This window comes from Palaemon carinicauda, chromosome 2 (assembly GCF_036898095.1).
Source record: "Palaemon carinicauda isolate YSFRI2023 chromosome 2, ASM3689809v2, whole genome shotgun sequence".
Taxonomy (NCBI): Eukaryota; Metazoa; Arthropoda; class Malacostraca; order Decapoda; family Palaemonidae; genus Palaemon; species Palaemon carinicauda.
Window position 1 is genome coordinate 201,944,325 of NC_090726.1, and position 27,999 is coordinate 201,972,323.

A 27,999-nucleotide genomic window follows, 5' to 3' on the forward strand; every position below is an offset into this window, starting at 1 on the left:
TAAAAGTGAAAGTGTCCATACTCTCTTCGTCACCATAATAAAATCTATCCAAAACGAGTTCAAGTTTTGAAATGAAGATAAAACCCCTGCATAGCGAAAGCTCAAAACTGGAATAGTGTACTTCACCAAAAAGTTGTGAAAACAAATCCAGTTAGGGACGGCGTATTAGTAGGTCTTGCCGGTGGCACGACAGAGGAAAAATTGAGTTCTTGTTGACAAGAAGTACTTGAGTACCTACTCACAGATGGCGCTGTTGTGTACACCCCCACCTGTATAGCGATCGCTGGCGTATCCCGACCGTAGATTTCTGTCGGGCAACAGAGTTGACAGCTACATGATCATCGGGTAAGATTAATATTGAAAAATTAAGATTTAAAGTAAACTCCGTACCTCGTAAGGTAACACGGTGGATGTGATCTCAGAAGTTGGAAGTACCCAAGCCACCTATATCTAATCACGGTTCAATAAATAACGTAAAGTTTGTTAGTATGGGAACAAATGATGGATAAAAGATCTGATAGTGAAATTTTTGTCTAACAATGTAAAAGGAGGCAGTTATTGAAGATAGGTCAAGAGATCAGTTTTAATAAAAATGGCAAAACTAAAGAATCACATTTCATCTGAGTAGCCAAGTTTCCAAAAATCTTAGGACTTCTTCAATAATGTACTATTTTCTATTTGTAACTGAAGAAAAGGTCAACTGGTTATGTTTCTAACAAAGGAATTTTCTATTTTAATAAAATGGAGAGCTAGAATGAAAAGATCTCTGAAATGAGAGGATTCAATGTTCTAGAACCTCATGACTAAGGGAATTATAGTAATTTGTTGGTATTGGAACACATCAACATTACCAATTCTCTGACATGAGCAAAATTAACCTCTTCCAGCTTAACTTGCAAAACATAATGGAACTATGGAGTTAGCAGGTCTGCACCCTCAACAAAAGCCAAGATCTGCAGGATCCTCTTCTGAGATTATATTCACTTCTGTACTTGCTCATCCAGCTCCTCCTGTAATATAAATTATGTAGCTATTTAAATCCAATCATATACTAATTAAAATATCTTATTCTTATATGTTAAGAATTTAAATTAAAGTACTGTATTTATAAATCAAACATATGAAACTAGCTTTACTCAAGTTACCAAGCGGTTAAGTTCAAATAATTTTAGATTTTTGTACATTTAAACTCATTACAAAAGTTACACAAATATTATTACGAATCCTCATCATCTTCCCCGCCCCCCCCTTTATCTCTACATAAAGGGGTCTGTTGCCTGATGCGCCCTATCCAATGCCTTCGATCAAAGGCATCCTCTTCTCTCCATATCATCCTTCACCTTATATCGCCACCTAATTCTCTGCCTCCCTCTTGATCTTCCCTTATAGGTTCCTCCCAAGCCCTCCTCACTCCCTCCCTACCATTCATCCTTAACACTTGCCCACACCATCTCAGTCATGACACTCTAATTAGCTTGGTAATCTTTACTACACCAGCTATTCTTCTTACCTCATCATTCACCAATCTTTCAAACAGTGATATTTCCACAATCCACCTCGGCATTCTCATCCCTGTTCTCTCTAGTTTTGCTTCCTCTTTTCGTCTTAAAAGCCCAAAGTTTCTGACCCATAATTAACACTGGTCTTATTACTGTGCTGTAGATCTTGACTTTTACCTCGATTGGCCTTTTCCAATCACATACCACCCCTGTTACCTCCCCTCCACTTTCCCCATGCTGCTTTTATCCTATTCTCGACTTCAGCAGTTAAAAGTCAAATAATTTTGGATTTTTGTATAATCAGACTCACAACAAAAGTTATACAAATGTTATCAAGAATGAATCAATAAAATCAAGGTACATTAGAAGTAGATTCAAGATTTTGATATCCTCATCTTCATTTCTTAAGCTTCATATTTCAACCAAACACTCCAAACCTGATGGCATGGAAAAAAATTAGAATTTTAAGTCCACAACTATAACATTAAAGTTACTGTACTACAAGAGTAAACAACAGAAGTATGCCTTTTTTTCAAATGTAGTGTAATACCCGACTAGAATCATACTAAAATATTTTTAACTTTACATGTTTTAAAAAATTATATTACTTTGGAAATGCAATAATTTTTTTTATTTTATATTTTGATTTAATAATTCCAAGACAAATAAATAAAAATGATATTTTAATTATAAAATAAATTTTTGAATATACTTACCCGGTGAATATATAATAGCTGCAACTCTGCGGCTCGACAGAAAACACACTCAAAAACTCGCGAGCGATCGCTATGAAGGTTGCGGGTGTGCCCACCAGCGCCACTATCGGCCAGATACCACTCTTGCATGTAAACACACCCTTCAATTCTTCTCGTCCCGCTGCGTCTCTATTGGGGAGGAAGGGAGGGCCTTTAATTTATATATTCACCGGGTAAGTATATTCAAAAATTTATTTTATAATTAAAATATCATTTTTAAATATTTAACTTAGCCGGTGAATATATAATAGCTGATTCACACCCAAGGCGGTGGGTAGAGACCAGAGTTAATTAAGTTTACAGCGTATAAGCTAAGAGTTTTTGACAGTTATCAATATAACAAAACCAAAATATATAGGTACCTGGTAAGGAAGTTGACTTAGACGATTACTCTGCCTTATAAGTCTGTCTTCCTCACGAAGCCCAGCGATCCTCTTAGGATGCTGAAAGACTCCCAGGAGCTGAAGTATTAAGGGCTGCAACCCATACAACAGGACCTCATCAAACCCTTAATCTGGGCGCTCTCAAGAAATGACTTTGACCACCCGCCAAATCAATCAGGATGCGAAAGGCTTCTTAGCCTTCCGTACAACCCAAAAAAACAATATTAAAAACATTTCAAGAGACAGATTAAAAAGGATATTGGAATTAGGGTAATGTAGTGGTAGAACCCTCACCCACTACTGCACTCGCTGCAACGAATGGACCCAGTGTGTAGCAGTCCTCGTAAAGAGTCTGGACATCTTTTAAGTAAAATGACGCGAACACTGACTTGCTTCTCCAAAAAGTCGCGTCCATAATACTTTGCAGAGATTTATTTTGCTTGAAGGCCACGGAGGTTGCTATATCTCTAACTTCGTGCGTCTTAACCTTAAGCAAACATCGGTCTTTCTCATTCAAGTGAGAATGAGCTTCTCGTATTAAAAAAATCTGATAAAATATGACAAAGCATTCTTTGACATAGGCAATGAAGGTTTCTTAACTGAGCACCATAATGCCTCAGATTTACCTCGTAATGACTTGGTACGAGCTAAATCGAACTTAAGAGCTCTAACAGGACATAATACTCTTTCCAGTTCGTTGCCTACGATCTCTGATAAGCAAGGAATATCAAAAGATTTAGGCCAAGGACGAGAAGGCAGTTCATTTTTGGCCAGGAAACCAAGTTGAAGTGAACAAGTGGCTTTTTTCTGTAGAAAAGCCGATGTTCTTACTGAAGGTATGAAGTTCACTGACCCTTTTAGCCGAAGCCAAGCACACTAGGAAAAGTGTCTTGAGGGCGAGATCCTTCAGGGAGGCTGAATGTAATGGCTCAAACCTGTCTGACATGAGGAACCTTAGGACCACGTCTAAGTTCCATCCAGGAGTTGCCAAACGACGTTCCTTAGAGGTCTCGAAAGACTTAAGGAGATCTTGGAGATCTTTATTGTTGGAAAGATCTAAGCCTCTATGTCGAAAGACCGAAGCCAACATGCTCCTGTAGCCCTTAATCGTGGGAGCTGAAAGGGAGTGAACCTTTCTCAGATGTAAAAGAAAATCTGCGATTTGGGCTACAGAGGTACTGGACGAGGACACAGATGCTGACTTGCACCAGTCTCGAAAGACTTCCCACTTCGACTGGTATACTCTAATGGTAGAAGCTCTCCTCGCTCTTGCAATCGCACTGGCTGCCTACTTCGAAAAGCCTCGAGCTCTTGAGAGTCTTTCGATAGTCTGAAGGAAGTCAGACGAAGAGCGGGGAGGCTTTGATGGACATTCTTTACGTGGGGCTGACGTAACAGATCTACCGTTAGAGGAAGACTTCTTGGAAAGTCTACCAGCCATTGAAGTACCTCGGTGCACCACTCTCTCGCGGGCCAGAGGGTAGCAACCAACGTCAACCTTGTCCCTTCGTGAGAGGCGAACTTCTGCAGTACCTTGTTGACTATCTTGAATGGTGGGAATGCATATAAGTCCAGAAAAGACCAATCCAGTAGAAACGCGTCTATGTAGATTGCTTCTGTATCTAGGACTGGAGAGCAATAGATTGGTAACCTTTTGGTCAAAGAGGAGGCAAAGAGGTCTATGGTGGGTTGACCCCAAGTAGCCCAAAGACTCTTGCCCACGTCCTTGTGGAGGGTCCATTCCGTGGGTATCGCCTGACCCCTCAGACTGAGACAGTCTGCCAAGACGTTCAAGTCCCCCTGGATGAATCTCGTCAACAGGGAGATGCCTCGAATTCTTGACCATAAGAGAAGGTCCCTTGCGATCTCAAGCAGCGTGAAGGAGTGTGTGCCTCCTTGCTTGGAGATGTACGCCAAAGTTGTGGGGTTGTCTGAGTTGACCTCTACCACTTAGTTTCGAAGAAGCTTTCTAATATCATCAAGGCCAAGTGGACTGCTAATAGCTCCTTGCCGTTGATGTGCATGCTCTTCTGACTTGAGGTCCACAGACCCGAGCATTCCCGACCGTCCAGGGTCGCACCCCAACCCAAATCCGACGCGTCTGAGGACAACACGTGGTTTGGGTTCTTGACTGCTAGGGATAGTCCCTCTCTCAGACTGATATTGCTGTCCCCCCATTTCAGGCATGCCTTTACTGGTTCGGAGACTGGGAATGATACCGTCTCTAATGTCTTGTCCTAGTTCCAGTGAGAGGCTAGATGGAACCGGAGAGGCAGAAGGTGTAGTCTCCCTAGTGAGACAAACTGCTCCAGGGATGAGAGAGTCCCTACGAGACTGTTCCAACTCCTGACTGAATAAACGTTTCGTTTCAGCATTAGTTGGACTTCGAGCAGGGCTTGACTGCGAATCTCCATCCCCAAATATAGAATAATCTGGGATGGGATCAGTTGGGACTTTTAGGTTGATCAAAAGTCCCAACTCCCTGGCCAGACTCAACGTCCAATGTAGATCCTGCAGACAGCGAAGACTGGACGATGCTCTGAGAAGCCAGTCGTCCAAGTACAGGGAGGCTCGGATCCCCGATAGATGGAGGGATTTTGCCACATTCCTCATGAGCCTCGTAAACACGAGAGGCGCAGGACTGAGGCCAAAGCACAGGGCTCAAAACTGGTACCCCACATTCCTGTAAACAAACCTCAGAAACGGTTGGGAATCCGGGTGTATAGGAACGTGGAAGTATGCCTCCTGAAGGTCGAGAGAGACCATCCAGTCGCCTTCCATAAATGCTGTCAAGACAGCCTGGTAGACTTCATCGTGAAGTTTGTCTTGACAATGAACACATTGAGCGCACTTGCCTCTTACGTACTCCTGCAGTGAACATGGCTGCCAAATCATTGGAGCCATCCCTGAGGGACTTGTTCCTGCAGAGAACGTGGCTGTCAGATCATTGGAGCCATCCCTGAAAGCCTTGTTTATGCATGACATAATTGTACAGCAAAACTTCAAAGGCTCGAAAATAGCTCTGAAGTCGACCTGTAAAATCTTGGAGCGTCTCATGGCCAGGCGCCAGGGAGAGTCTATGAGGTTTGAGAAGTCTATCTGGGCAGAGGCAGGAACTCCCAAGCCGAGAACTTCTCTCGTGTCATATCAGACTCTCACTCTATAAGCCAGCTTAAAAGAAGGGAAAGCAAAGGCTGTCTCCCCAAAACTCCGCCTGGTGATAAACCAGTCGCCTAGCAAACGTAAAGCTCTCTTAGAAGAGCGAGAGAGCACTAGCTTATAAAACAACGGCTTCGAAGTAGCTAGGCCTAGTGTAAGCTCTGACGTTTAGGCGAACGAGGAGCAGCAGTTACAAAAAGATCCGGACAAAGATCCTTAAAAATCAGCATGATTTATTTAAAGTCCATAGAGGGCTAAGTAGCTTTAGGCTCCTCTCCGTCTGACAGAGTCCTCAAGGGAATATCAGTAGGAGGGGGAACAGCAACTTCCTCATCTGAAGGAACCTTGTCCGACAATAGCCGAGTCTCAAGCAAGGGAGAGACCTACCGTGGTGGCAATGCTTTACAAGCAGAGTCCACACGCACTGGTGCATTAGTAGCGGACCAGGACGTAACGTCACGTAACTGCTTGACAGTCTGTGAACTGTCAACAACAACAGGTGCGTGAGGACGCACAGCGTCCACTCGAGACTGCTTTGACCGCCTAGATTGAGCAGTCAAAACAACTCTAAAATGCGGAGGTTGACGCTCAGCGTCAAAACAAGTCAACTCCGATTGTTGGCGAACGTCCTGAATGTCAATAGGAGCATCAGCAAGTGGCCTAACGTCCAAATGTGGCTGAAAATCCACACGAGACCGCATCGAGTGTGGTTCTAAACAACCTGACTGACGTGACTTGGCTACGCCAATGTCAACAGGACGCACAAAGGAACGTTAGGGTGGCTGAAGGCCAGGATCTCGATGAGATAAACGGCTAGGCTCAACGGACTTATCGGCAGAATAGTCTTCCATAAGGGAGGCAAGCTTATTCTGCATGTCTTGCCGTACAACCCATTTAGGATCAACGGGAATGGTTGCGGTAAGAGACGAGGGTAACGTCTGTGACTGCAAAACCTTGCCTACAAAAAGACTCTCGGAGTCTGTGTTACGCTTTTGTTTAGGCGGCGAGCAGTCTTCCGATGACTGCATAGGGTCAGAGCTGTCCTAATAGTTAAAACCAGGACGCTGGACCTGTCCTGAAAGGACTGACTTTCGCTTAAAGGGCCTCGAAACCTTGTTCCACGGTTTCTTATGCGAAAAGCCTTCGGATGACGAGGAGAAAATCGTCTCTCTCGCCTTATGGTAGGGGTGATCTTGGTAAGATACACCCGATACCATAGAGGGAACGTCTGTTCGCTGATCAAGGCCTCTCGAACCCATAAGTCGTACGACATTACTTCTCCCCTGGGCTTGGGAGCTTGCAAGAGGTCCCGGACTAGGCGAACGACAGGCACGAACAGACGAACCCTCGGTCGCAACACTGATAACACTTTGCGCAATATCACTTTATCACTACGATTTTCTGTTTTGCACTTATTTCACTGAAATCGAATTTTTTAACAATTCACATTAGGTATGAATAAAACTGATTTCTACCTGAAGCACGCAATTCTACCCTCATCAAAAGGTTGTAATTGCGAAATCAGTCGTATAATGTAAGCACATTAATACCAGCAAAAAACAGTAAACATATTTTAAGATAAAAAAAAATCAGTGGCTGGGGAAGAGACTAAACACTAGTTCATTCAAAACTACATTTTCAATCTCTCACCGTACAATTCCTTGGGACGAGAATAAAAACTAAAAAAGTTTTATCCTTTCTCCCCGTACAGAGACTAGGGACGAGAGTAACTCGAGAACAACGTTACTCGCTTGGGACGAGATAAAGATCGGAACGTTCTCTCTCCGTCTCTATCTCTCTTGATTTCGCACCGAAGAGAAGAGCCCACTTACCTTTCGTCAATAAACAGGTTATTTGACCAAAGGAAAAAACTGAAAGGTTTTTCAATTAAAAGTTCCTTTAAAATAGTCTTTAAAACATTTAAGCTTTGAAAGAAAAAAGAACAAAACGTCAGAATCGATTTACTCTTTCGGCAAAGTGAAACCGTGATACTCTCTCTCTCTATCGTAACGATAGAGCGCAAACTGCGTAGCATAAATAAACTAAACGTTAGTTCACCTATGAAACAGTACGAAGACTATTCAAAGAAAAAAACTATCATAAAATATTTACTAAAAATATTTCATTTAATAAGTTTTAAATCATTAGCTCTGTAAAAGTTATTTACGATTGAAAAGGGCTCAACGTTGTTTAACTTCGGTTTCCAAGTTAGGACCGCCTACTCTCAGGAAAGGTCGCATATAAACAAATCATTAAAATTCATTTTGATGTTTATTATAAATGGAAAGCTAATCGAAGAGGCCTAATAAAGGCGGTTGAGATATAAAATATATAGAGGAAAATCTATAATTAATTTATAACGTGATAAGATAATTGCTAAAAGCCTAAAACACACTTCCGTCTAAGGGAAGGGTCGGCCATTTAAAAGTCAAAGAAAGTCCATACTCTCTCTCTTGTCATCAAAAATTAAATCTATCCAAAAACGAGTTCAAGATTTAAGATGAAGATAAAACACCTGCACTGCGAAAGCTCAAACCAAAATGAAGTACTTCACCAAATATGTTGAGAAAACTCCAGGTTCTACAGCGAGTATTGATACGTCTTGTCGTCAACGTCGACAGAGAAGAATTGAAGGGTTTGTTTACATGCAAGAGTGGTATCTGGCCGATAGTGGCGCTGGTGGGCACACCCGCAACCTTCATAGCGATCGCTCGCGAGTTTTAGAGTGTGTTTTCTGTCGAGCCGCAGAGTTGCAGCTATTATATATTCACCGGCTAAGTTAAATATTTAAAAATTTCCTATATATCAAAATTCTTGAAATCAATAAACCATCTAATTTTTTAAAGTTCAGTAGTCTAAACATTTACAGTACTGTATAGTACTGTACAATACAGTAGTTAAAAACAAAAACAAAAAACATACAACTTACATTATTTTACTGAATTAAAAAAAACATACAACTTACATTATTTTACTGCATTATATCACATCTTCAGTTCCAGTTGGGATAATACATATATCGTAGTAAGCGTTGTGGCTCATAGCAAATGAAGAACATCCAATTTCATAAATTTGTGGCTTTTGGAAGGCAAATCTCTGGGTCCCAAACAATGTCATCTGAGGAAAGTCACCCGAAATTATAGACAATTACAAAACTTTAACTATTAATTGCCTCAATAGTTTAACTTCCATCATAAAACCTTATCCCACAGAAATCTCTCAAGCAAACTAATACAAATGGCTCCTTTGCAAAAGAGGACTAATATTAATCTATCTCGTTTTGAAAAATTTGTCTCGTTTTTATCATATAATAGATTCTCCCTTTAGCTATACAGTATTGATTCTTACTATTCTGACAAAAATGTTTCTTACTTTTTGAATATGCTATTGATGCCCTTAGTCGCAAAATGCATGCCCGAGAAAAACTAAGTTTCCTTTCCTAGTCATTAGCTTTCCAGAAAACCTAAGAGCCTTAGAAACAGAACACGGCAATTATCATGGGCATGCAACACTTAAAACATTGTCATCCAAAATGACTAAATGCAGAGGGGCTATAACCACACAATCACTTAATAACTAATATGAAGACAACCTCCAGCCACCGTAAGACAAGATGCTATCAACCTACGCACAAATTATACCACTAAACCATGACCATTGAACAACAGATTCCAACACCATACAATCAATGCAAGACAAAGATGGAGACATTATTAAAAGTCATAGATGCTGGCAATCTACCCAATGACAGTGCCAAGAAAAATGATATTTTAATTATAAAATAAATTTTTGAATATACTTACCCGGTGAATATATAATAGCTGCAACTCTGTTGCTCGAGAGACACATACAATAAAAACTCGCCAGCGATCGCTATACAGGTTGCGGGTGTGCCCACCAGCGCCAACTGTCGGCCAGATACCACTCTCGATGTAAACAAAGACTCAATTTCTTCTCATCCCACTGCGTCTCTATTGGGGAGGAAGGGAGGGTCGTTAAATTTATATATTCACCGGGTAAGTATATTCAAAAATTTATTTTATAATTAAAATATCATTTTTAAATATTTAACTTAGCTGGTGAATATATAATAGCTGATTCACACCCAAGGAGGTGGGTAGAGACCAGAGTTAAATATGTTTACATCGTATAAGCTAAGAGTTTTTTATTTCATTTTGGCAGTTATCAATATAACAAAACCAAAATAAAAAGGTACCTGGTAAGGAAGTCGACTTAGACGATTACTCTGCCTTGTAAGTACGTCTTCCTTACGGAGCCCAGCGATCCTCTTAGGATGCTGACAGACCCCAGGAGCTGAAGTATCAAGGGCTGCAACCCATACAACAGGACCTCATCAAACCCCTAATCTGGGCGCTCTCAAGAAATGACTTTGACCACCCGCCAAATCAACCAGGATGCGAAAGGCTTCTTAGCCTTCCGGACAACCCATAAAAACAACATTAAAACATTTCAAGAGACAGATTAAAAGGGTATGGAATTAGGGAATTGTAGTGGTTGAGCCCTCACCCACTACTGCACTCGCTGCTACGAATGGTCCCAGTGTGTAGCAGTTCTCGTAAAGAGACTGGACATCTTTCAAGTAAAATGACGCGAACACTGACTTGCTTCTCCAATAGGTTGCGTCCATGATACTTTGCAGAGATCTATTTTGCTTAAAGGCCACGAAAGTTGCTACAGCTCTAACCTCGTGCGTCTTAACCTTAAGCAAAGATCGGTCTTCCTCACTCAAGTGTGAATGAGCTTCTCGTATTAACAATCTGATAAAATATGACAAAGCATTCTTTGACATAGGCAAGGATGGTTTCTTAACCGAACACCATAACGTTTCAGATTGGCCTCGTAAAGGTTTAGTACGAGCTAAGTAGAACTTAAGAGCTCTAACAGGGCATAAGACTCTTTCTAGTTCATTGCCTACGATCTCCGATAAGCTAGGAATATCAAAAGATTTAGGCCAAGGACGAGAAGGTAGCTCAGTTTTGGCTGGGAAACAAAGTTGCAGAGAACAAGTAGCTTTTTCTGACGAAAACCCGATGTTCTTGCTGAAGGCATGAAGCTCACCGACTCTTTTAGCCGAGGCTAAGCATACCAGGAAAAGTGTCTTAAGAGTGAGATCTTTCAGGGAGGCTGACTGTAAAGGCTCAAACCTGTCTGACATGAGGAATCTTAGGACCACGTCTAAATTCCACCCAGGAGTAGCCAAATGACGCTCCTTAGAGGTCTCGAAAGACTTAAGGAGGTCTTGCAGATCTTTATTGTTGGAAAGATCTAAGCCTCTATGCCGGAAGACCGAGGCCAACATGCTTCTGTAGCCCTTGATAGTAGGAGCTGAAAGGGATCGTACTTTTCTCAGGTATAAGAGAAAATCAGCTATTTGGGCTACAGAGGTACTGGTCGAGGATACGGAAACTGACTTGCACCAGTCTCGGAAGACTTCCCACTTCGATTGGTAGACTCTAATGGTAGACGCTCTCCTTGCTCTAGCAATCGCACTGGCTGCCTCCTTCGAAAAGCCTCTAGCTCTCGAGAGTCTTTCGATAGTCTGAAGGCAGTCAGACGAAGAGCGTGGAGGCTTTGGTGTACCTTCTTTACGTGTGGTTGACGAAGAAGGTCTACTCTTAGAGGAAGACTTCTGGGAACGTCTACTAGCCATCGAAGTACCTCGGTGAACCATTCTCTCGCGGGCCAGAGGGGAGCAACTAACGTCAACCTTGTCCCTTCGTGAGAGGCGAATTTCTGCAGTACCTTGTTGACAATCTTGAATGGTGGGAATGCGTAAAGATCTAGATGTGACCAATCTAGGAGGAAGGCATCTATATGTATTGCTGCTGGGTCCGGGACTGGAGAGCAATAGATTGGAAGCCTCTTGGTCAGCGAGGTTGCAAAGAGATCTATGGTGGGTTGACCCCAAGTCGTCCAAAGTCTCTTGCACACATCCTTGTGGAGGGTCCATTCGGTTGGAATTACTTGACCTTTCCGACTGAGACAATCTGCTAGGACGTTCAAGTCGCCCTGGATGAACCTCGTTACTAGGGAGATGCCTCGATCTTTTGACCAGATGAGCAGGTCCCTTGCGATCTCGTACAAAGTCAGTGAGTGGGTACCTCCCTGTTTGGAAATGTACGCCAAGGCCGTGGTGTTGTCCGAGTTTACCTCCACCACCTTGCCTCGAAGGAGATTCTCGAAGCTTATCAAGGCCAGATGAACCGCCAAAAGCTCCTTGCTGTTGATATGCATGCTCCTCTGACTCGAGTTCCACAGACCTGAGCATTCCCGACCGTCCAGCGTCGCGCCCCAGCCCAAGTCCGATGCGTCCGAGAAGAGAACGTGGTTGGGTATCTGAACTGCCAGGGGAAGACCCTCTCGTAGGCTGATATTGTCCTTCCACCAAGTGAGACAAGACTTCTTTTCGGAAATCGGGATCGAGACCGCCTCTAGCGTCTTGTCCTTTTTCCAGTGAAAAGCCAGATGGAATTGAAGAGGACGGAGGTGTAGCCTTCCTAGCGAGACAAAGTGCTCCAGGGATGACAGCGTCCCTACCAGACTCATCCACAGCCTGACTGAGCAGCGTTCTTTCTTCAGCATCTTCTGGATGGAGAGCAGGGCTTGATCTATTCTGGGGGCCGACGGAAAAGCCCGAAAAACTTGACTGTGAATCTCCATCCCTAAATACAGAATAGTTTGGGATGGGACCAGCTGTGACTTTTCCAAATTGACTAGGAGTCCCAATTCCTTGGTCAGATCTAGAGTCCAATTGAGATCCTTCAGACAGCGATGACTGGAAGAGGCTCTGAGAAGCCAGTCGTCCAAGTACAGGGAGGCTCTGATCTCCGATAGCTCGAAACTGGTACCCCACATTCCTGTAAACAAACCTCAGAAACGGTTGGGAATCCGGGTGTATAGGAATGTGGAAGTATGCCTCCTGAAGGTCGAGAGAGACCATCCAGTCGCCTTCCATAAATGCTGTCAAGACAGCCTGGTAGACTTCATCGTGAAGTTTGTCTTGACAATGAATACATTGAGCGCACTTGCCTCTTATGTACTCCTGCAGTGAACATGGCTGCCAAATCATGGAGCCATCCCTGAGGGACTTGTCCCTGCAGAGAACGTGGCTGTCAGATCATTGGAGCCATCCCTGAAAGCCTTGTTTATGCATGACATAATTGTACAGCAAAACTTCAAAGGCTCGAAAACAGCTGTGAAGTTGACCTGTAAAATCTAGGAGCGTCTCCTGGCCAGGCGCCAGGGAGAGTCTACGACATTTTAGAAGTCTATCTGGGCAGAGGCAGGAACTCCCAAGCCGAGAACTTCTCTCGTGTCATATCAGACTCTCGCTCTATAAGCCAGTTTAAAAGAAGGGAAAGCAAAGGCTGTATCCCCCAAACTCCTCCTGGTGATAAACCAGTCGCCTAGCAAACGTAATGCTCTCTAGGAGAGCGAGAGAGCACTAGCTTATAAAACAAACGGCTTCGAAGTAGCTAGGCCTAGTGTAAGCTCTGACGTTTAGGCGAACGAGGAGCAGCAGTTACAAAAAGATCCGGACAAAGATCCTTAAAAATCAGCATGATTTATTTAAAGTCCATAGAGGGCTAAGCAGCTTTAGGCTCCTCTCCGTCTGACAGAGTCCTCAAGGGAATATCAGTAGGAGGGGGAACAGCAACTTCCTCATCTAAAGGAACCTTGTCCGATAAAAGCTGAGTCTCAAGCAAGGGAGAGACCTACCGTGGTGGCAATGAATGGTCCCAGTGTGTAGCAGTTCTCGTAAAGAGACTGGACATCTTTCAAGTAAAATGACGCGAACACTGACTTGCTTCTCCAATAGGTTGCGTCCATGATACTTTGCAGAGATCTATTTTGCTTAAAGGCCACGAAAGTTGCTACAGCTCTAACCTCGTGCGTCTTAACCTTAAGCAAAGATCGGTCTTCCTCACTCAAGTGTGAATGAGCTTCTCGTATTAACAATCTGATAAAATATGACAAAGCATTCTTTGACATAGGCAAGGATGGTTTCTTAACCGAACACCATAACGTTTCAGATTGGCCTCGTAAAGGTTTAGTACGAGCTAAGTAGAACTTAAGAGCTCTAACAGGGCATAAGACTCTTTCTAGTTCATTGCCTACGATCTCCGATAAGCTAGGAATATCGAAAGATTTAGGCCAAGGACGAGAAGGTAGCTCAGTTTTGGCTGGGAAACAAAGTTGCAGAGAACAAGTAGCTTTTTCTGACGAAAACCCGATGTTCTTGCTGAAGGCATGAAGCTCACCGACTCTTTTAGCCGAGGCTAAGCATACCAGGAAAAGTGTCTTAAGAGTGAGATCTTTCAGGGAGGCTGACTGTAAAGGCTCAAACCTGTCTGACATGAGGAATCTTAGGACCACGTCTAAATTCCACCCAGGAGTAGCCAAATGACGCTCCTTAGAGGTCTCGAAAGACTTAAGGAGGTCTTGCAGATCTTTATTGTTGGAAAGATCTAAGCCTCTATGCCGGAAGACCGAGGCCAACATGCTTCTGTAGCCCTTGATAGTAGGAGCTGAAAGGGATCGTACTTTTCTCAGGTATAAGAGAAAATCAGCTATTTGGGCTACAGAGGTACTGGTCGAGGATACGGAAACTGACTTGCACCAGTCTCGGAAGACTTCCCACTTCGATTGGTAGACTCTAATGGTAGACGCTCTCCTTGCTCTAGCAATCGCACTGGCTGCCTCCTTCGAAAAGCCTCTAGCTCTCGAGAGTCTTTCGATAGTCTGAAGGCAGTCAGACGAAGAGCGTGGAGGCTTTGGTGTACCTTCTTTACGTGTGGTTGACGAAGAAGGTCTACTCTTAGAGGAAGACTTCTGGGAACGTCTACTAGCCATCGAAGTACCTCGGTGAACCATTCTCTCGCGGGCCAGAGGGGAGCAACTAACGTCAACCTTGTCCCTTCGTGAGAGGCGAATTTCTGCAGTACCTTGTTGACAATCTTGAATGGTGGGAATGCGTAAAGATCTAGATGTGACCAATCTAGGAGGAAGGCATCTATATGTATTGCTGCTGGGTCCGGGACTGGAGAGCAATAGATTGGAAGCCTCTTGGTCAGCGAGGTTGCAAAGAGATCTATGGTGGGTTGACCCCAAGTCGTCCAAAGTCTCTTGCACACATCCTTGTGGAGGGTCCATTCGGTTGGAATTACTTGACCTTTCCGACTGAGACAATCTGCTAGGACGTTCAAGTCGCCCTGGATGAACCTCGTTACTAGGGAGATGCCTCGATCTTTTGACCAGATGAGCAGGTCCCTTGCGATCTCGTACAAAGTCAGTGAGTGGGTACCTCCCTGTTTGGAAATGTACGCCAAGGCCGTGGTGTTGTCCGAGTTTACCTCCACCACCTTGCCTCGAAGGAGATTCTCGAAGCTTATCAAGGCCAGATGAACCGCCAAAAGCTCCTTGCTGTTGATATGCATGCTCCTCTGACTCGAGTTCCACAGACCTGAGCATTCCCGACCGTCCAGCGTCGCGCCCCAGCCCAAGTCCGATGCGTCCGAGAAGAGAACGTGGTTGGGTATCTGAACTGCCAGGGGAAGACCCTCTCGTAGGCTGATACTGTCCTTCCACCAAGTGAGACAAGACTTCTTTTCGGAAATCGGGATCGAGACCGCCTCTAGCGTCTTGTCCTTTTTCCAGTGAAAAGCCAGATGGAATTGAAGAGGACGGAGGTGTAGCCTTCCTAGCGAGACAAAGTGCTCCAGGGATGACAGCGTCCCTACCAGACTCATCCACAGCCTGACTGAGCAGCGTTCTTTCTTCAGCATCTTCTGGATGGAGAGCAGGGCTTGATCTATTCTGGGGGCCGACGGAAAAGCCCGAAAAACTTGACTGTGAATCTCCATCCCTAAATACAGAATAGTTTGGGATGGGACCAGCTGTGACTTTTCCAAATTGACTAGGAGTCCCAATTCCTTGGTCAGATCTAGAGTCCAATTGAGATCCTTCAGACAGCGATGACTGGAAGAGGCTCTGAGAAGCCAGTCGTCCAAGTACAGGGAGGCTCTGATCTCCGATAGCTCGAAACTGGTACCCCACATTCCTGTAAACAAACCTCAGAAACGGTTGGGAATCCGGGTGTATAGGAATGTGGAAGTATGCCTCCTGAAGGTCGAGAGAGACCATCCAGTCGCCTTCCATAAATGCTGTCAAGACAGCCTGGTAGACTTCATCGTGAAGTTTGTCTTGACAATGAATACATTGAGCGCACTTGCCTCTTATGTACTCCTGCAGTGAACATGGCTGCCAAATCATGGAGCCATCCCTGAGGGACTTGTCCCTGCAGAGAACGTGGCTGTCAGATCATTGGAGCCATCCCTGAAAGCCTTGTTTATGCATGACATAATTGTACAGCAAAACTTCAAAGGCTCGAAAACAGCTGTGAAGTTGACCTGTAAAATCTAGGAGCGTCTCCTGGCCAGGCGCCAGGGAGAGTCTACGACATTTTAGAAGTCTATCTGGGCAGAGGCAGGAACTCCCAAGCCGAGAACTTCTCTCGTGTCATATCAGACTCTCGCTCTATAAGCCAGTTTAAAAGAAGGGAAAGCAAAGGCTGTATCCCCCAAACTCCTCCTGGTGATAAACCAGTCGCCTAGCAAACGTAATGCTCTCTAGGAGAGCGAGAGAGCACTAGCTTATAAAACAAACGGCTTCGAAGTAGCTGCTTCGAAGTAGCTAGGCCTAGTGTAAGCTCTGACGTTTAGGCGAACGAGGAGCAGCAGTTACAAAAAGATCCGGACAAAGATCCTTAAAAATCAGCATGATTTATTTAAAGTCCATAGAGGGCTAAGCAGCTTTAGGCTCCTCTCCGTCTGACAGAGTCCTCAAGGGAATATCAGTAGGAGGGGGAACAGCAACTTCCTCATCTAAAGGAACCTTGTCCGATAAAAGCTGAGTCTCAAGCAAGGGAGAGACCTACCGTGGTGGCAATGCTTTACAAGCAGAGTCCACACGCACTGGTGCATTAGTAGCGGACCAGGACGCAACGTCATGTAACTGCTTGACAGTCTGTGAACTGTCAACAACAACAGGTGCGAGAGACCAGGACGCAACGTCATGTAACTGCTTGACAGTCTGTGAACTGTCAACAACAACAGGTGCGTGAGGACGCACAGCGTCCACTCGAGACTGCTTTGACCGCCTAGACTGAGCAGTCAAAACAACTCTAGAATGCGGAGGTTGACGCACAGCATCAAAACAAGTCAACTCCGATTGTTAGCGAACGTCCTGAACGTCAACAGGAGCATCAGCAAGTGGCCTAACGTCCAAATGTGGCTGAAAATCCACACGAGACCGCATCGAGTGTGGTTCTAAACAACCTGACTGACGTGACTTAGCTACGCCAACGTCAACAGGACGCACAAAGGAACGTTAGGTTGGCTGAAAGCCAGGATCTCGATGAGATAAACGGCTAGGCTCAACGGACTAATCGGCAGAATAGTCTTCCATAAGGGAGGCAAGCTTATTCTGCATGTCTTGCCGTACAACCCATTTAGGATCAACGGAAAAGGTTGCGGTAAGAGACGAGGGTAACGTCTGTGACCGCAAAACCTTGCCAACAAAAAGACTCTCGGAGTCTGTGTTACGCTTTTGTTAGGCGGCGAGCAGTCTTCCGATGACTGCATAGGGTCAGAGCTGTCCTAATGGCTACAACCAGGACGCTGGACCTGTCCTGAAAGGACTGACTTTCGCTTAAGGGCCTCGAAACCTTGTTTCAGGTTTCTTATGCGAAAAGCCTTCGGATGACGGAGAAAAACGTCTCTCTCGCCTTATGGTAGGGGTGATCTTGGTAAGATACACCCGATACCATAGAGGGAACGTCTGTTCGCTGATCAAGGCCTCTCGAACCCATAAGTCGTACGACATTACTTCTCCCCTGGGCTTGGGAGCTTGCAAGAGGTCCCGGACTAGGCGAACGACAGGCACGAACAGACGAACCCTCGGTCGCAACACTGATAACACTTTGCGCAATATCACTTTATCACTACGATTTTCTGTTTAGCACTTATTTCACTGAAATCGAAACTTTTACTGATTTCTACCTGAAGCACGCAATTCTAACCTCATCAAAAGGTAGTAATAGCGAAATCAGTCGTATAATGCAAGCACATTAATACCAGCAAAAAACAGTAAACATATTTTAAGATAAAAAATTCAGTGGATGGGGAAGAGACTAAACACTAGTTCATTCAAAACTACGTTTTCAATCTCTCACCGTACATTGCCTGGGGACGAGAATAAAAAACTAAAAACATTTTATCCTTTCTCCCCGTACAAAGACTAGGGACGAGAGTAACTCGAGAACTCGAGAACAACGTTACCCGCTTGAACGGAACGTTTTCTCCCCTCTCTCTCCCTCCGTCTCTATCTCTCTCTCTCTCTTGATTACGCACCTAAGAGAAGAGCCCACTTACGTTTCGTCAAAAAAACATGTTATTTGACCAAAGGAAAAAAACTGAAAGGTTTTTCAATTAAAAAGTTCCTTTAAAATGACAAATTCGAAGATAATTTGTATTTTTCCTAACCATACAAACCTTAGCTATTTACAAAGGGTTACCTTTTAGCGTAGCTGAAATGGCGAGCCATTAGAATTTAACGAGGGTGTATTACCCCCGCGCTAGTTAGCGGGGGGGTAGGGGAGTGGTAGCTAGCTACCCCTCCTCCCCCTCACACACAGGTGAATACTCACTTTCACTTAGAGGTAGGACTTGTCTTGGGGGACAGGGCTGGCGGGCAAATATGTGTAAATAGCTAAGGTTTGTATGGTTAGGAAAAATACAAATTATCTTCGAATTTGTCATTTGTTCCGTAACCGAAATACAAACCACGCTATTTACAAAGGGTGACTTATCCCTTAGGAAGGGTGGAAAGTCCCCAGCCATACTGGCTTTGGCTTTACCCGGGGACTCAGAATCCGAGTGAGTCGCACTCGAGAAAAGGAGTCCCTGCACCTCACAAGTTCCTTGCACCGCAAGGAACCATGTGGCCTACGTAAGCTTGTGTGTGAAGGAAGAAGTGTGACCCGTCTTAGGCAGTTGACCTGGAGTTCCAGAAGGAACTCTGGGTTAGGACGTTCCCAATACCACCTCGTCAGGGTATGGGGGACGCGACAGTATTGACTCAATACTCGGAACACAAGGAAGCATGGTTTACCTGCAGAGGTTCGAGGTCAGCTATGCAGAGACCAGGATGCTGCTTCCCCGTAGAGGGGATGATGAAGAAAGAAGTAAGGGCCAGACATACTTCTTTCGTTCATGCAGACTAAAACCTGATAACAATGCCCTCAACCTTCTGCTACCTGTCCAAAAAGGATCCTGAGGTTAGACCAGCTGTTGTGTAGCCACCACAGAGCGATAGAAAACGTATCGAGACTCCTGTGGGTCACGCCCTGCAGGAAGCGGGCTGCGAAGGTCATCAGACGCTTCCAGACTCCAGCTTGTAGCACCTGCGTCACAGAGTAGTATTACTCGAAGGCGAGGGACGTTGCGATGTATCCAACATCGTGCTGTAGGGCGACGTGACAGGGGAGGGTCTGAAGACAGGTCGAGATGAATGTCCTTGAGTCCGGGCTGAAGAGGTATACTGGTGACTCTCCCCCCATGTCCTCGTGTTCCCAAATCGGCTGCAACTGAGGCCAAACTGCAGCTGTTCCCAGCGCTAACCTCTCGATTCCTGTACTGGCAAGAAAGAGAAGGTCTTGGGACATCAGACACAGAATGGAGACTCAAAATCTTGAATGAATCGGACCGAAGGGTCGGGACCCTCAGATTCTGAGTCTAGCCAACAACTCAGGAGCGAGCCTGAATGTTGCCTTCCCCTCTTCCTTAGAAAGGGGGGGAGTAGTAAGAGACCAAGAAGATTGCTTACACACTGGCCGTGGCCAGAGTGAGCAGAAGACCCAAGGCGGAATACAATCCGAGGCCTGTCGTAAAAGGGTCTTGAGAAGATCTCTTAAAGGACTAAAAGTCCGAGCCATGCTCCAAGTTGGAGGTCTTCCTCCGACTAGGGCAGGGACGATCGTAGCTTCGCATGAGCGAGGATAGATCCAGCGGGCAGGAAAAAGTTATTCCTTTAAGCCTGAAGGTCAGGGAAAGGCTGAGCGACAGGCTTCATTGCCAAGAGCGGAAAGGAGTTTCCTCCCGCCGAAAGGCAATAAGACCGTTATTGCTGGAGAAGAGGCCTCACGGGAAGAGGTATATCTCCCACGGCACCAACCACCTTAGACTCTTCACTTTGCCTGGGAGACCCCTGTGGATGACTATCGCAGATGACGCGACCTCCGTACCGCGACTGTAGCGGGTTGTCTCTTCTAGAGGAGGAAGCGTAGTGTCTCCAGGCATGAAGCCGAAGCGACGCCCCAGTTCGGGAGAGATGTCGCAGTGTGGTTGCTTGAGTAGTCTGCGCCGTGGGAGAAGCTCTCCCGGGAGTTCCGTCAGGGGAAGCAGAGGGTCCAGAAACCGTTCTGCGCATAGTCCCAGTGGAGCTCTCCCATTGAAAGGTTGACAGACAACCTGGTTTTGTTGAGACCCATTGTCCGCAGACAAAAAGGAGGGAAGACGCAGGCGTCGAAGTTGTCCCACCATCACCGGAATGCATCTTGCCAGAGTCTCGGGGTCTGAGACTGGGGGGAAAACTAGCGGAAGCTTGAGGTTCCAAGCTGTCGCGATCAGGTCCCCCAGACCAGCACTTGCTGGTTACCCAAGGTCAAAGACCCCTAGGTACACTCTCTCTATGAGGCTCTGCTCGGATAGTCTGAGAGAAACATTCCCCTGCCTGGAATGAGAGAGCCGATGGTGGAATTGAGAGAATCTCAATCATCCCGGTATCTCTACTGCAAGATGTGAAGGTGTGAAAATGCGTCCCCTGCTGGTTAGCATGAAGTCGACACGCAACGGGGCGACTTGGCAGGAGCGGTAGGATCTGAAGAGGGGCCAGACTAAGGCCCTTAAGCCTGCCTGAATGATGGAGAGGTATCCTTCAGGTCTTGACCATAGGCCTGGACCGGAACATGCCCCCCCCCCTTTCCTTTGACGAGTCCGAGAACCGCATCAAGAATGTGGGGAAAGGACGAGAATATCCACTACCATCAAGAGGCTCCATAGGTCAACACCCATTGCAGGTTTAATAGTTCCGCTGGTCCCATAGGGCCAGGGAGTCCGGTTAAACATTGCCTGAAGCCACCGGAACTTGGATCGCCCCACATGGAACTTATCCTGAGGCGACCGTTCGGACTATAAACGGGTCAATGAGGAAAGAAGAACTAGGAAACGTTCCAAGGTAGGGCTGAAAACTCTGCTTGACTGAGAACAGGTACTGCGACTCTCCTCAGTCTTGCCACAGTCAACCGAAAGGAAGGCTCGGAGGATGTGGTAACAGAATCTGGCGTCCCCAGGTGGTCACCCATCCAAGTACCGACGTTGCTTAACCTCGCTGGACGGACGAGAAGCGGGGTTTCCAACGTGGTAAGGCGGTTGACTCAATATCATGGCCAGATACTCCAGATGTTGAGGCAGAGGAAGAGAAGGCTCCAAGCAAAATACCATGAGCCCACACTCATGGTCAGCATTCGGAAGCTTTTCCCGGCGCTGAAGAAGGTCGAAACCCGAGCCTACCGGAGTTGACCAGCCCTCCAAACAGCAGAGGAGGCGGAAGTCTGCACCTGAGCGGCCAAGAGGAAGGCAGGGAGAGTTCTCTGGGGAAACAAACCTGCTATGCCACGGCGGGATAGCCACACTGCATCATAAGCAGGAATACTTGCAGTTTAGGCTGAATTCGACGAGCACCCTGGAAGATGGATGGAATGGAAACTGAAAGTACCCGTCCTTCCGATCCAGGGTTAAAGGAGTCCTGTCGCCTCGTTACCAGTCTGATCGATTCTGCTGGTCTACGCTGGCCGAAGTTTGTTCGACAAACTTGATCAGGGCTGAGAGGTCGACTATGGACATCCCCTCTCAGATCCTTCCTTACAAGAAAGGATCGACTGAGGGGGCCGGGGGTGAAGCCGTCGATGATCCTAAGGAAGACCTTCGCCTAAGGTATGGATCATTCTGCCCAACCGGGCAACTCTGCTGATGCTATGGCATAGAGGTTCAGAGACACTGAATTCGCTGACAGAGACGGCAGGCGCGATATCCTTGGCTACTCACAGAGATTGTGCGGGAATGGGCATCGGGAAGCTGTCATTCGGATGAGTAACCTTAAGCATCCTCCCAGCGAAAAAACCTGCAATCCTAGAGTTCGTGAACTCCTTTTAGGACTATGCCCCCCCGGGGGAGTCTCCCGTGCCATCTGTTCCTGACAGGAGGAAACTGCAATTGGACACCTTGTCCCAGTTGTCGTAGCCGATAACTTAGGCCGACGTGGTTGAAAGAAAAGGGAGCTGGAGCCCTGCAGAGTCTGGAAGAAAGCGCCTTGGAGGAGTGAAACCGGAAGTCGATTTACTCCGCACAGCAGATGTTTAAGTCTCTGTCCTTGGGCAAAGACAAAACTCTTCTCAAGGATGGAAGGGTGTCTGAGGTCGTTGACCTCCACAGATGAGACACCCGAAGGAAGCCTTCAGTCAGTGCGTCCAGATGGTACAACATCGAGCTTGTCCGCAAGTAGATACTTAACGACGAAAGGCCAAGGTGCCTGAGCTCGAGAGGAGGAAAGTACCCTTGATCTTCCTGTAGCTTCCTTGAACCAAACCTCGGGCCGTAACCGAGGAGGGAAAGAACCTGGTAAGCTCCCAGAGGAAGAGGTAAGCAGTCACCCCTTGTCCGATGGAGAAATCTTCAACGGAAAGCCCCCCCGCCAAAAATCCTTCCAGGGCGGGAGAAGGAGAGAGTACTCGTGCAGGAGAGGGGACCCTCGAGACCGACCTCTTGGGAACCAACTTCGCCCTGGGGGAAGTCACCACGAAGTCCACTCCTCTCTTTCTCTTCAGCGTAGGAGAGACAGCCGCTGGTTTGTTACCCTGGCCGGTGAGTGCTGGTTTCATAACCCTCATTAACGCCCGTGCCAGCGGATCAAACCATGTCTGCTGCTCCAAGGACACAGAGTCCGAAATCCTCGCTAAGGTGAAAGGGATCGGGCGATCCTTTGGAGAGGACACGACGGTTCCTGCCTGAAAAGAAGGTGGGAAGAATGCTGTACTGACCTGTCTTCGTCCTGCACTACCAACCTGTGCTTGGATGGAGGTGATCCCGAGTGCCGCCTAGGAGCACGCGTCCCTGCTGCTACCGCCGGCTGTGGAATTCGCCGCGAACTATGGTCGCGCGAGGGCGAACGGTCGCGCAAAGGCGAATGGTCGCGCGGGCGCACAGGCGAGTGGTCGCGCGGGCGCGCAGGCGAGTGGTCGCGCGGGCGCGCAGGCGAGCGGTCGCGAGGGCGCGCAGGCGAGCGATCGCGCGGGCGCGCAGGCGAGCGATCGCGCGGGCGCGCAGGCGAGCGATCGCGCGGGCGCGCAGGCGAGCGATCAGGCGAGCGATCGCGCGGGCGCGCAGGCGAGCGATCGCGTGGGCGCGCAGGCGAATGGGCGTGACGGCGAGGGATCGTGCTGCCGCGTAGGTGAAGAAGATCGCTGGCGGTAAGCGATGGCGAGCAGCATGTGTAGGTGAATGATCGCGTGATAGGGTGCGATGGTGATCAGCATCCGCAAGAGGGCGAGCGTTCAGGGTTGTGCGATGAGGAGCAGCATGCGTAAGCGGGCAATCGTGCAGGGTTGTGCGATGGCGAGCAGCATGTGCAGGTGAATGATCGCGTGAAAGGGTGCGATGGTGATCAGCATCTGCAGGAGGGCGATCGTTCAGGGTGGTGCGATGAGGAGCAGCATGCGTAAGCGGGCAATCGTTCAGGGTTGTGCGATGGCGAGCAGCATGCGCAGGTGAATGATCGCGTGAAAGGGTGCGATGGTGATCAGCATCCGCAAGAGGGCGATCGTTCAGGGTTGTGCGATGAGGAGCAGCATGCGTAAGCGTGCAATCGTTCAGGGTTGTGCGATGGCGAGCAGCATGCGCAGGTGAATGATCGCGTGAAAGGGTGCGATGGTGATCAGCATCCGCAAGAGGGCGATCGTTCAGGGTTGTGCGATGAGGAGCAGCATGCGTAAGCGGGCAATCGTTCAGGGTTGTGCGATGGCGAGCAGCATGCGCAGGTGAATGATCGCGTGAAAGGGTGCGATGGCGATCAGCATCCGCAGTTGAGGGTCGCGCGATGGCGATCAGCATCCGCAGTTGAGGGTCGCGCGATGGCGATCAGCATCCGCAGTTGAGGGTCGCGCGATGGCGATCAGCATCCGCAGTTGAGGGTCGCGCGATGGCGATCAGCATCCGCAGTTGAGGGTCGCGCGATGACGATCAGCATCCGCAGTTGAGGGTCGCGCGATGACGATCAGCATCCGCAGTTGAGGGTCGCGCGATGACGATCAGCATCCGCAGTTGAGGGTCGCGCGATGACGATCAGCATCCGCAGTTGAGGGTCGCGCGATGGCGATCAGCATCCGCAGTTGAGGGTCGCGCGATGGCGATCAGCATCCGCAGTTGAGGGTCGCGCGATGGCGATCAGCATCTGCAGTTGAGGGTCGCGCGATGGCGATCAGCATCCGCAGTTGAGCTAGTAGCTGGCGAACCATGTTCCTTCAGAAGTGTTGGAGAACGTTGGCGTGCCAGCTGTAACACACGTGGGCGATCCGGAGATCGCTGGCGAGCTGATGATCGCTGACGAGCTGACGATCGCTGGCGAGCTGATGATCGCTGACGAGCTGATGATCGCTGACGAGCAGAAGGCTACGCGTGGAAGCCTGCGCAAAGAAGAAGAGTCCTTGACCCCGACCTGAACCGAAGTTCTAGATCGCGAGGGCGAACGTGGGCGCACAGGGCACGTAACAGGAACCGCAGGGAAGATCATCTTGAAAGCGCTGACGAACAGGAGAGCGCTGACGAACAGAAGGGCGCGCAGGGAAACCCAGACACGCAAGGGAAGAACCCCCGTGGGGGCAACCCTTTGCCCCGAAGGGATCGTTGTCCGCCGGGAGACTGATGTCCGTCGGAAGACCGCTGTCCGTCGGGAAGACCGTTGTCCGTCGGGAAGACCGTTGCCCGTCGGAAGACGAGATTAGACTGCTGTCCATCTGCACCAAGACGGAAGATCGAGAAAAAGAAGTTGTAGGCTGCAAACGGAGATTCAAAAAGGCGCCTCAAGCACCCTTATAGGGAGATGAGAGGCCCTTACGACGAGGCGGACGGAGGGCCTTACGGCGAGGGAGGCCAACAGCAACAGCAACAGAAGAAACCTCCGAAGAGGAGTCTCTATGAGTGTACTCTCTCGCGAACGAAAGAGAAACACTTCGTGGAAGAGACTGGTCAGCCAGTGACCTAAAAGGGGCAATCCTCCGAAGAGGAGCTCCTGCAGTTGCCCAGCCCCTTGAGCGAAACTGCAGGTGCGACCGCTCAGCACCAAGAGCATAGTCGCACGAAAAAAAGGCAAGAGAAGAACCCCCCAAAAGAGGAAAAGCTCAAGCCTGGACAGGAAAAAACTTCCCTCGGAAGGAAAGTTATCCGCCCAAGGAGGCAAGCCTCCTGACTGTTCTAAAATGAACTGGAGAGCTGTCCGTCGACACGGGAGTACTACCAGTAAAAGGAGACACGCCCCTGACGACAATACAAGGGGGGAGGCAGCAACAGCCGAATCCCCAGGACTCAACCAGACAGCTCACACCGTTGCTATATTACAGAAACGAACTAGATCGGTAACTGTAAAAAAATAAAACAAATAATATTAGTACACATTCATTCCCCCGGGAAGGCTCCGAAGAGGAATCCCGAGGAAAAGGAACAAGAATTACACAACAGGCACGTGCCCTCACAACCACTTACACTCGCGGAAGGAGAGCTGTAACCAAAACAGAATTATAACAATTATAATTATGTAACTATGTAATTATGTAATTTAAAAATGAATGAACACTAAAGAAAAAAACGAAAACCCCGAAAGGAATCGTTCTACAAGCTGAAAAATTAACAACTACAATTAGATTCATAAACTAATTGAGACAAAATGTACGGCGTAGCAACCCCACCCACACGGGAAGGAAGCTACAAGGGCGTAGTAAAACATAGTAAAAGGGTGAACGACCTCAAGAGAGAGAGAGAGAGAAAGACCGAAGTCAAACTCGATCGCAACCCATAAAATTAGGCCGTGGTGGCCTAACTGCCGAGGCCTCCACGTAGATATCGTACACTACACACACACATCTGAAAAGGAAACTTACTTATTTCTATACTCAAATATATATACAAACATGAAAACATGTTTACATATATATTGAGTAAAAGAAAAGTAAGCGATTAAGTAAAGACAAAACAGACAATGGCTGCCAAGCGAGGACCAAGACAGAGACGTCTGTCACAGTCCGAGCCAAAAGTGAAAGTGAGTATTCACCTGTGTGTGAGGGGGAGGAGGGGTAGCTAGCTACCACTCCCCTACCCCCCCGCTAACTAGCGCGGGGGTAATACACCCTCGTTAAATTCTAATGGCTCGCCATTTCAGCTACGCTAAAAGGTAACCCTTTGTAAATAGCGTGGTTTGTATTTCGGTTACGGAACAAATATAATTTAAAACATTTACGCTTTGAAAGAAGAATGAACAAAACGTCAGAATCGATTTACTCTTTCTGCAAAGTGAAACCGTGATGATCTCTCTCTCTATCGTAACGATAGAGCGCAAACTGCGTAGCATAAATAAACTAAACGTTAGTTCATCTTTGAAACAGTACGAAGACTATTCAAAGAAAATCTTTCATAAAATATCTATTAAAAAATATTCATTTAAAAAGTTTTAAATCATTAGCTCTTTAAAAGCTATTTACGATTGAAAGGGCTCAACGTTGTTTAACTTCAGTTTCCAAGTTAGGACCGCCTACTCTCAGGAAGGTCGCATATAAACAAATCATTAAAATTTATTTTTATGTTTATTATAAATGGAAAGTTAATCGAAGAGGCCTAATAAAGGCGGTGAGATATAAAATATATAGAGGAAAATCTATAATTAATTTATAACGTGATAAGATAATTGTTAAAAGCCTAAACACACTTCCGTCTAAGGGAAGGGTCGGCCATTTAAAAGTCAAAGAAAGTCCATACTCTCTTTGTCATCAAAAAATTAAATCTATCCATAACTAGTTCAAGATTTAAGATGAAGATAAAACACCTGCACTGCGAAAGCTCAAACCAAATTAAAGTACTTCACCAAATATGATGGGAAAAATGATATTTTAATTATAAAATAAATTTTTGAATATACTTACCCGGTGAATATATAATAGCTGCAACTCTGTTGCTCGACAGACACATACAATAAAAACTCGCCAGCGATCGCTATACAGGTTGCGGGTGTGCCCACCAGCGCCAACTGTCGGCCAGATACCACTCTCGATGTAAACAAAGACTCAATTTCTTCTCATCCCACTGCGTCTCTATTGGGGAGGAAGGGAGGGTCGTTTAATTTATATATTCACCGGGTAAGTATATTCAAAAACTTATTATATAATTAAAATATCATTTTTAAATATTTAACTTAGCTGGTGAATATATAATAGCTGATTCACACCAAGGAGGTGGGTAGAGACCAGAGTTAAATATGTTTACATCGTATAAGCTAAGAGTTTTTTATTTCATTTTGGCAGTTATCAATATAACAAAACCAAAATAAAAAGGTACCTGGTAAGGAAGTCGACTTAGACGATTACTCTGCCTTGTAAGTACGTCTTCCTTACGGAGCCCAGCGATCCTCTTAGGATGCTGACAGACCCCCAGGAGCTGAAGTATCAAGGGCTGCAACCCATACAACAGGACCTCATCAAACCCCTAATCTGGGCGCTCTCAAGAAATGACTTTGACCACCCGCCAAATCAACCAGGATGCGAAAGGCTTCTTAGCCTTCCGGACAACCCATAAAAACAACATTAAAACATTTCAAGAGACAGATTAAAAGGGTATGGAATTAGGGAATTGTAGTGGTTGAGCCCTCACCCACTACTGCACTCGCTGCTACGAATGGTCCCAGTGTGTAGCAGTTCTCGTAAAGAGACTGGACATCTTTCAAGTAAAATGACGCGAACACTGACTTGCTTCTCCAATAGGTTGCGTCCATGATACTTTGCAGAGATCTATTTTGCTTAAAGGCCAC

General features: G+C 46.7%; 1 long non-coding RNA gene across 1 annotated transcript in view; it reads right to left on the bottom strand.

The window, feature by feature from the left end:
• Nucleotides 1-351: 351 nt before the first annotated feature.
• LOC137622971 (uncharacterized) overlaps nucleotides 352-27,999 on the bottom strand; it is a 36,644-nt gene continuing 8,996 nt past the window's right edge. The window contains exons 2-3 of the long non-coding RNA XR_011040536.1: nucleotides 8,762-8,913; nucleotides 352-1,010 (exon numbers count right to left, since the gene is read on the bottom strand). This is a non-coding gene — a long non-coding RNA (uncharacterized lncRNA). The remainder of the gene's footprint in view (nucleotides 1,011-8,761; nucleotides 8,914-27,999) is intronic.